Source organism: Phyllostomus discolor, chromosome 5 (assembly GCF_004126475.2).
Source record: "Phyllostomus discolor isolate MPI-MPIP mPhyDis1 chromosome 5, mPhyDis1.pri.v3, whole genome shotgun sequence".
NCBI classification, from domain to species: domain Eukaryota; kingdom Metazoa; phylum Chordata; class Mammalia; order Chiroptera; family Phyllostomidae; genus Phyllostomus; species Phyllostomus discolor.
The window spans coordinates 112,570,875-112,579,903 of record NC_040907.2 but is presented as its reverse complement, the minus strand read 5'-3'; the positions used below and the strand labels follow the sequence as shown (position 1 = coordinate 112,579,903).

The window sequence follows — 9,029 nt, the reverse complement described above, 5'->3', positions numbered from 1 at the left end:
AATTGGCCCCAATCTGGAAAATGTTGCCAAGTAAAACAGTGTTCCTGTTACAGGGTGCAGCCAAGAGGGAGGATCCCAAATAGGCATTTGAAATGGGGTCCAGAACTCAAGGTGTCCAAGAGATTTTAAGGTGTCTTCACCCCTTCTCCCACAGGTGTGAGTTGGGGGAAGGGGCACACAGAGCAAGAACATGCAGGGCAGCTTTGCAGCTAATCCATGGCATGGTCATTTAGCATACCTATAGCCTTTGGCTGGTCACTTAGATATGCTAAATAGCTATGGCCATGCTCAAGGCCAGGGGGATGGAAAGGGATCTCCCCCCAAGATGTGACTGGGGGGCAGGTCCCCTGAGTTACAGCGCCTGCGTGGGAGCTGGGAGAAGATTGGCTCCATGACATGGGGTGACACCTGCCCAGACCCACGATGGTGACCAGAAAAGCTGGAGAAGACAGCAGATTGAGGGCAAGTGTGCCCAAGTGTAGGAGGAGTCAGAAATAGGGCTGCAGAAGAAGATTGGCGTGGGGGATTTAAACCCAGACACGGCAGCCATTGAGGGAGAACCACGTGGCCTGGACAGAGTGGGGACTCTCCCTTCCCGCAGCCCTGAGAGAGAGAACCACGCGGCCTGGACAGAGTGGGGACTCCTGTGGCCCTGGGAGAGAGGACCACATGCCTTTGCCAGAGTGGGGACCCCCGCAGCTTTAGAAGGGAGAACCACCACCTAGTTTTAGCAGAGATCCCTGCGACTCAGCAGAGGGTGCTGGGAACCCAGGGAGGACTCCCAGTCGAGATGGAGTACTAACTGAGAAGAACCAGAGGACTGCCTGAGCCATGGACTTCTATTTCCTTTCCTGAGATATGGTACTCTGGACTGGGCAAAGGGGGAAGGGAGGAAGGACTGTGTCTGTGGGTGTTTTTAGGGACTTTAAGATTTTTGATAAAGACATTAGGTCACTACTTTAAGTTAGCATAGCATTAAATAAACATTTCCTTTCCTTTTCAGGAATCTCTGGCATTGAGAGACATCTTTCCTAGCGCGGCGGACATAATGGACCCAGGGTCTTCTTTCAATAATAGTATATCGTCCCAGGTCCCCCCCACCCTTGTCTGTTCTGTTACATTCCCAGCAGGATACCATAAGAGGGTCTGGTTTGATCCTTTGTGGCTGACCCCATGGCCAGTGCCATGCCTCAGTCCCCTCTGAACACTCAGAGACTTTTCTTATAGCTGGCATCCCCACCCACCTCACAGTTCTTAGCCTCCAGCCCCAGCCCTGGCATCCTCACAGAGCAACAGAATGTCCAGGAGACAGCCTGTGCACCTGCCCAGGTGAACTCAAGTACAGCCCAGGACAGAACATGACTATTCTTTAAAATGCTTCAAAATCTTTGGAAGAAAACCACAGCTGGAGTTTGTCTGATGACATGGGGGAAGCCATTGGCTATATGGAAAACACTGTGATAATCTACTGAGGAGAGCAGCCTACAAAGAAGCTCAGGTGTTTGGCAATCAACTCATTCCTTTCAATGCACAAGTGGAGAAAGCAACTGTCTCCCTCAACCCTGCAGCTTGCAAAGGCAAAGCAAGGACTCCGCTTGAAAAAATACGCTACCTGGATCTTACACTTGTCTGGTGTAAATGTGATGTCATCAAGACAGATTATGAGGGCCAGGCCAAGAAACTGCTGGAGCTGATGGAGAACACTGACGTGATCATTGTGGACGAAGGAGATGGGACATTGCAGGAGGTTATTACTGGAGTTCTTCGAAAAGCAGATGAGGCTCCCCTCAGTAAGATCCCCATCAGCTTCATCCCACTGGGATAGACCAGCAATTTGAGTCAGACCTTCTTTGCCACAAGTGGAAACAAAGTCCAACATATTACTGATGCTACACTTGCCATTGTGAAAGGAGAGACAATTCCACTTGATGTCTTACAGATCAAGGGTGAAAAAGAATGGCCTGTTTGCAATGACTGCCTTTGGTGGGGATCCTTCTGAGATGCTGGCATCAAAATTAGCAAATACTGGTATCTGGGGCCTTTAAAAACCACTTTTTCAGCATTCTGCAGAAGTGGCCTCAGACTCATCAAGCTTCCCTCTCATACACAGAACCTAAAGCAAGACCTTCCAGCGTCGCCAACGAGACCACAGGACACCCTTTCCCAGGAGGCAAGCTCCAGGGTCTGAAGAGACCTGCAGCTGTTCACAATCGAACTGTCCATCATGAGATGGAACAGCCAGTTCAACCTGACCAGCACAGAAGACTTTATGAACTGAATCCGACAAAGGATTCTGCACTGAATCCGACAACGTCAGCAAAGGAGACTTCATTACTACAGGAAGTAAAAAGGTGCTAGACCCCAAGCTGCACACTGAGGGCACCAAGTGTCTCCAAGCCAGCTGTTGCACTCTGCTCCTCCCAGAGGGCACAGGGTGGGGGGCAGGCGGGAGCTCCTTCAGTGTTGACAGTGAGAAGTATGAGGCGATGCTGGAGGAGGTGAAGCGGCTGCTCCAGAAACTGCAGTTCTGTGACCCTAAGAAGAAAGAGCTGCTGCTGCCACGCTCAGCTTAGTGAGCGCCCAGAGGAGGTGCACCCGGAGACTGTGCTCGAGGCCAACATGGGACCAAAGGGAACAGACACTTCACCTGTCCCCACAGTATGCCTGCTTTCCACTGGCGCCTGCTCTGATTTCTGTGTGGCAGTTGCTCCCTCCTCAAGGGAGTTCAAGGATGTTCTCACACTCAATGGAGGGGGAAGGGCTAGGCCTCACTGTGTCTCCCAAATGCAACCTCTGGGGCAAGCAGGATCCTAGCCTCACTCCTCCATCCCTGTGTGTCCCACGCCCACCCCACCCCCCTCCCGCCACCCTCTGGCTTCCTGCCACCTTGTTCTGGCTTCCCCATGAGTGCTGCTTCTTGGTGAGCTCTGATTCTTAGCTCGTTTCAGTTTGACCCTCAATCCAAAAGTGTGGGTGAGGTGTTTCTCTCTTCAGCCATGGCTGAAATACTGTACAATACTAGCTTGTTGGTTTTTTGTTTTTTGTTTTTTGTTTTGTTTTTTTTTTTAAGCAATGGTTCTTAAATGTTGGTTTACATGTTGAACCATCTGGGGTGCCTGTCGAGAACTGATGGACTTGGGGCCCAACCCAAACCTAAAAGACAGTCCGGGTGGAGCTCAGGAATCTTCATCTTCCCTAGAAAGCAGCCACACTCCCCAGGTGATTCTACTAGGTGCTGTCCACAGCATCGCCCAGAGAATAGGTTTGTGAAAGAGAGGCTTCCTAGAAGTCTTCTGGAAAACTAAGTAGCCCATCATACTTTTAAGTTGACATCTAAAATTTTTCATGGGAGGTTAAAGTTGTCAAAGTATGCACTTTCTGCTGTCCTGTAAAATTGATATTTTAAAATAAAAACTATTATTTCACTCTTTTAAACATATTCAGTGTAATTTAAATACACAGCAATTTGACATCACCCATTTACCAAATAAATAAATGGATAAGTTAAATTAAAAAAATACAATTAATGAATAATGGATCTCACAAGGGCCCAATAAGTACTGCAGCCTGCGGGGGAGAGGCCAGAGAGGGAACAGTGCAGCTGGGCTGCTAATCTCTAACACCCTTTTCAAGAGACTCTCCTGTGAGACTGAGATCTTCTCCTACTGCTGCAACTGCCATAATCCACAGCCACCTCTGCACCCCCTTAAGTCAGCCCCTCCACAACCCGCCAAGCTTGGCAGCCAGCTCCCAAGGTTGGCATCACCACAGCTTTTCTGAGTCAGCTGGCTGGGTCTGCTGCCTTACTGGTCTGGTTGCTCTGGTTGATTTTTTCTTTAATTCCTTTGTTGTTGGAGTTCCATGCAGTTTGATTTTCTGGTGCTTTTGGTCATTTATTGATTTCAGATTGGTTGTTATCCTCCTTTTGGTTGTGCGAGGAAGCAAAGGGTCTCTACCTACGCCTCCATCTTGGCCAGAACTCCCAATAATTATGTTTTCTATTTTAAGATTTTTTGTTTTTCTATTACAATCATCCCAATTTTCCCTCTTTGCCCTCCTCCACTCATCCCATTCCCCACTCCCACAGTCAACTCGCATACTGTTATCCATGTCCAATTGAACAATAATAGAATAATTTTAAAAAAGCTAAGCAGAGATTTCCATAATCTCAAGGCCTGAGAGATAAACAAGTTGTCTTAATTCCTGTTTAAATCTAGGTAGTTCTTCCAGGTAGTCTGTTAAAAGAAAATAAAATTCTATATGGAAGGATATAAATCACTCAAAGTCTCTCCATTTAAAAACATACACAACAATACTAAGTAAATGTATCAGAAAAAATGACCATATGATTGAAAAATTAAGAGACATAGGAGAAAAGGAACACAGATTTAATGTAATAAAACTTTAGATATGCAATGTAACTTCAGGATTTGCAATGTAACTATAGTTATCAGACAGGTACACTTTTAAGAAAGTATAGTTCATATGTTTATGATAATTAATAAAAATTTCAATGGAGAACTGGACTCTATAAAAAGTAAAATGGAAATTCTAGAACTGAAGTAATTCCAATAGATGGCTTCAACAGGGGTTTGGTTGCAACAGAACTGAGCAATAGGAATTAAATTAAAAACTAAAATATACAGTAGAAAATATGTAGATTGATTCAGAAAGAAAAATGTGTAAACAAAAAAATTGATCCATGCCAAACAGTCTAAATATGCTTAATTTAAATCTCAGAAGGAAAAAAAGATAAAGAAAAAAAGGGAGGGGGCAGAAGAAATGCTTGGGGTGTTACAGGCTAAGAATTTCACAAAATCTAATGACCAACCTCAAGACTGAATGCAAGAGGTTCTACAAATTACAAGCAGCACAGATACAAAGAAAGTTATACTTAGACACATTATAGTAAAACTGCTATGACTAAAGTCAAAGTGAAAAGCGTAAAAGAAACTGGAAGAAAGACTCATTAACTTTAAGGAGCAACCATAAGACTGACACAAATAACATAAGGTAAAACATGACCAAGTTCTGAAAGAAATATTTTCTAAGCTAGAGTTCTATACTTTCAAAAGTTATGGTAAAAACTTTTCAGACAAGCACAAAAAAGGATTTATTGTCAGTAGTCCCATACTAAAATAAAGAATAAAAATATAGAAAGACATATAATAAGTATTAAAGATTTTATTCAAATTATAAAGACATAAATTTGTCTTCATTTAATAAAATTAATGACATAAGCTTAAATACATATCTAAGGTGAAATGATATGTGTAAAAGGATATTAACAAATCCAAAATCATAGTTGGAGATTTTGTCACTTCTCCTAGAATAACTGATAAGATACTAAATCAATGGAGCTATAGAAAAATTTCACAATACAATAAACAAAAATCATCTGATATATATATGTATATATATCTCACTATACCCAAAACTCCCAGTATATATTGTCTTTTATTTTTTTAATTTTAAATTTTTTGAAGTTTTACCAAAGTAGTCCATAGGATCTGCCTTAAACCCACCTCCAAAAATTTCTAATATTTGAAATAATACAGAGTATATTCTCCAACCATAGTGTAATCCATCTAGAAATAAAATCTCCAAATACTTGAATATTAAACAAAAACATATCTAAATAAACTGTGGGCCAAAGAATAAATCACAATTAGAAAATATTTTGACTCAAATAATGATAAAAATAAAGCATATTAATCCTGTGGGGTGAAAAGCTACACTTAGAGAAAACTTATAGCTTAAGTTTATATGTTATAAAATAAGAATACTGAAAATAGATGCTTAGAACAGCTTATAGCATGAATTATAAGAAGTCAGGATATAATTTACAGACAAAACACTGAGTGAAAGAAACCAGACACAGCAGTATGTGTTATATGCTTCTATCCATATAAAGTGCAAAAAAAAACCCCACGAGAATAAACTGTGATGATAAAACTCAGAATAGTTGTTAATTTTGGAGTGTAATGATGTGAATACCATGAGTGGGACTTCTGGAGTGCCGGTAATATTCTATAATAGGGGTTGACACATTTTTTGTAAATGAGAAGGTAATAAATATTTTAGGCTTTGTGAGACATAGGATCTCTTGCGACAATTCGACGCTGTCCTTGTAGTGTAAAAGCAGTTATAGACAATATACAAAAAGAGAGTATGAATATTTATAAACACTAGACTTTGAATTTTGTATAGTTTTCATGTGAATTTCGTGAAATATAATTCTTTTTGATGTTCCCAACCATTTGCAAATGTAAAAAACATTCTTTAATTGCAAGCTGTACAATAACAGGTGGCAGGCCAGATTTGACTCCAGGCTGGATGGTGTGTGTGTGTGTGTGTGTGTTTTAATCTAGCTTCTAGTTAAGTGGATATGTTCATTCTGTAATAATTCATTAAGTTGAAATTTAAAATTGGTATGTTTTAATGCTGTATATTGTACTCCAATAAAACTCACTAGTAAAAAATGCTGAGAAAATCTAGGTGACCTTGGGTTTGCCAGTTAGTTTTTAGATACAACTCTAAAACCATTATCCTTGAAAGAAAAATATTGATAAGTTGGACTCGATTAAAATTTAAAACTTCTAGCCCTGGCTGGTGTAGCTCAGTGGATTGAGCGCGGGCTGGGAACCAAAGTGTCCGAGGTTCGATTCCCAGCCAGGGTACATTCCTGGGTTGCAGGCCATAAACCCCAGCAACCGCACATTAATGTTTCTCTCTCTCTCTCCCCCTCCCTTCCCTCTCTAAAAATAAATAAATAAAATCTTTAAAAAAGTTAAAAAAATTCAAAACTTCTGCTCTGTGAAAATCCATGTTAAGTGAATGAAAAGACACATCACAGACTGGAAGAACATATTTGCAAAACATATCTGACAAAGAACTTATGTCCAAAATATACAAAGAACTCTTAAATTCAGCAATAGAAAACAAACAACCCAATTAAAAATGAGCAAAAGATCTGAACTGGCACCTAAGCAAAGAAAGTATATAAATTAACTTAGCACATTAAAATATGCTCCATAGTATCTCACTATGGAATTTCAAATTAAAAGAAAAATGCACTATACATGCATTAAAATGGCTAATATTTAAAAATGATGAAATCAAATGCTGGGGAGAACATGGAGTAACAGGAACTCTCACTCACTGATGGTGGAATGCAAACTGATACAGCCACTTTGGAAGACAATTTGGCAGTTTCTTATGAAGCTAAATGTAGCCTGGCAATACAGTCCAGCAATAATACTACTAGATATTTACCCAAATGAGTTGAAAACTTACATCCACACAAAATGCCTTCATATGAATATTTATAGTATTTATCAAAACACGCTGTAGCACAAAAATTGAATTTCAATGTACTCATAGGCACATTAAAATATTACTCTGGTAGTCACAGGCTCTCAGAACTGAATTCAAACTGTGAGAAAAGGATTTTACTGTGTTACAAATATATATATATTACATATATACATTATATATACATATATTAATATACATTTAACAACCTCACTGTGGGGAACAGGGAGAAGTGTTCCTGATATAAGTAACTTTGGAAATGAGTGTAACCTGTAAGACTAAAGGCAAAAGGAAATGTGTGTAAGTGCTATACTCTAGCTGATAAAGATCACCACCCCTGATAAACACACAGGGGTATATTTAAATAGTATGAAAGTGCTCCTCATATATACTGGAAAAGAAAATTAAGTAAAAGAATGGCAGATGTTGAGAACCAAGTTCCTCACCATAGGAGTGAGATGTTACAGATAAGTGTGAAGAGAAGTCATGATATGTCTCCAGACATACTCCTTTTCTTTATGTTTCTGGGTGAATCACCATAGATGCTAATAGGCATATTCCTGGAAGCCATTCTAACACATGGTGATAATCAATAACAAGTTAACAAAGAAAGTACTGAATTCAAATGAAATGTATTCCTAACTCAATGTTTTTTAGGTTGAATCTCAAGGACTATAGAATATCTCCAGAGGCATCTGATCTAAGAACAAAAACAACTGAGATAAAGATGATCTGCAACCAATTACAGTTAATAAATACAGCTTGATCTTATGAATTTTACAGAAACATTTTTCATGTGAACATTTTATTAGGACCTTTCTCAAAGCCTTGGAAAGACCTGGGAAAGGATAAATAAGCTTAATAAGTTTTATGATAAATCCATCCCTGTTTGTTATCCTTTCTTATTCTATTCTGTTGCTTAACTTTTGACTCTTGTAGTGATACCTTTGGAGGAATAGAAATTCTTAATTTTTACATCATCCAAAATAAGCCTGGCTGGTGTGGCTCAGTGGCTTGAGCCCGGCCCTCTGACCAAAGAGTCACTGGTTTGATTCCCAGTCCAGGACACATGCCTGGGTTGCAGGCAAGTTCCCCAGTAGGGGGCATGTGAGAGGCAACCACACATTGATGTTTCTCTTCCTCTCTCTCCCTCCCTTGCCCTGTGTCTGAAAATAAATAAATGTAATATTTTTAAAAAATATGTTCAATAATCAACAATTTCCTTATGTGTTATTGCTTTTTGTGTCCTGCTTAAAGAATATTCATCTACTCTAAAGTTATAAAAATATTTCCATATTATCTTATCCTTTAAAATTTTACAGATTTGTTCCTTTTATATTTTGATGTACAATCTGTCTGAAATTGACTATTATAAATGGTATGAAATAAGGGTCAAGATTTATTTTTAATACAAATATTGAAAATTGTACATATCATTCATTGAAATGCATATGTGAGAAACAAAAATATACATAATTGTTGGGAACCACCCTGCCTGATTTCAGGAGCTATAACCTCCCATGGATAAGGCTGAGTGAGCTACCTTCAGACCATAAGCCTCTAAGGAGACAAAGTTTATCTCTCTGGCAGGAGCGCCGCTTCTGCTCCTCGTTTCACAATTGGGCCCCAACGCTTGATCAGTTAGCCAATGATGGGTAAGATTCCTCAAGGGGGGAATGACCTAAGACAGGCATGATCACATGGAGGCCCCAGGG

General features: G+C 40.0%; 1 pseudogene; it reads left to right on the top strand.

The window, feature by feature from the left end:
* Nucleotides 1–1,368: 1,368 nt before the first annotated feature.
* On the top strand, nt 1,369–2,838 carry LOC114497129 (annotated as a pseudogene).
* Nucleotides 2,839–9,029: the final 6,191 nt, after the last annotated feature.